Below are 1,550 nucleotides of genomic sequence, written 5' to 3'. Positions count from 1 at the left end.
TCCGCCGCCAGCCCCGCCCCCCGCCGGCCCCGCCTCCCGGGCACCAGGTTGGGCCGAACGACCCACCCGGCAGGTGAGGTCGCAGGGCGCCCTGTGTGAGGAGGACCTGGCTGCACGCGCGGCTGCGGGCCTGCGTGTGTGCGTGCCTGTGTGTGTGTTTTAGATCATCGTAGAGCCATGCGCAGTTGTAAAAAATAATTCACTCTGCCAAAGTGCTATCACTTTACAAAATTTTGCAAAAATAGAAAAAAGTAGATATTGACTTTGATACAATCCGCCCATCTTATTCAGATTTCTCCTATATTCTTTGTTAGAAAGAAGTTCTATACAATGTTACCACTTGTGTAGATTCGTGTATCCACCAGGACAGTCAACATTTGGGACATTACATCACGCGGGAACCCCTCCTGTGGCCCTTTTATAACCGAACTCCTAAGCCCCATCCACCACTAGTTTTCTTCTATTTCTAAAATCCTGTTATCTCAAACTACCTTATGTTCCCACACAGGAATCACAGCTTGGGAGCTTTTGGAATTGGCTTTTTGCACTCAGCATAATTCTCTGGAGATTCATGTCTCACTTTTTCACACCGAAGTTTCCACTTTGAAAGTAACTTGTTTTGTTTTGTTTTGTTTTCCATCACCCCAGCAGAAAATCTAAAGTGCATTCCTAAAACAGCAGAGGTTCCCATCTTTTCCTAGAGAGCAGCATCTTTTTACACATAGAAGCGGCCACTTGAAAAGATGCTTTTCCACCTTTGGAAGAGAAAAAAAAAATTCCACTCCTGAATGCTCCCTGCTGTTGGAAAGATATCTGGATCAGAGGTCGAGAAGCGTGATTGTGAACTTCCATGCCTAAAATACCACTCATCGAGTGTATGGCTATGCGGTGAGAGATTTAGTTTTGGCCAAATAGATGAATAATGGGGGTAGGATGGGGGAGATGAGAGGGAGCACTTTAATGACATCAACTGTATTTTTGTGTTAGTCACCAAAAAGGAGACGTTGATCTTGGGCAGCATATGGAAGCCTTAGCTTTCACAGACCTTACCTTCCCATAGGCACATAATCTTAGTTCACAGCCAGCACCTGATCCCCATTTTATCTTCTCTTTGGTGAATAGTCACAGAGTGAAACAGGGCAGTACTTGTTCCAGGGCCTCTTGGGAAGATCAGGAGACCGTATCCTTTTCCATATAATCTTGAAATCAACATTGATCTCCTTGAGACTAGAGTGGCAAATAGTTATCTCAAGCTTGCTCATGGCAAATGTAACTAACATTTTAAAAATCATTGGGATGTAAGATATATAAAGACAAGGTGAAACATATAACATGGTCATTGTTTTGAGGGGGAAAAAAACAAAACTGGGTAGAAAATGAGTCTCTTGGGCTCCTTCTGCCACCTTTCTCTCAACTTCCTATCAACTCCCGAGTCTCACCTACAGGAAGTTCAGCAGGCTTGGTGACTAACAGTCCACACCAGTCTAGTAATAAAACACACCAATTTCATTTCTTTAATCACCCGCTTGCTTCACTTGACAAATATTTAT

Source organism: Cervus elaphus, chromosome 19 (assembly GCF_910594005.1).
Source record: "Cervus elaphus chromosome 19, mCerEla1.1, whole genome shotgun sequence".
In the NCBI taxonomy this organism is placed as follows: domain Eukaryota; kingdom Metazoa; phylum Chordata; class Mammalia; order Artiodactyla; family Cervidae; genus Cervus; species Cervus elaphus.
This window is presented reverse-complemented; position numbering follows the sequence as displayed.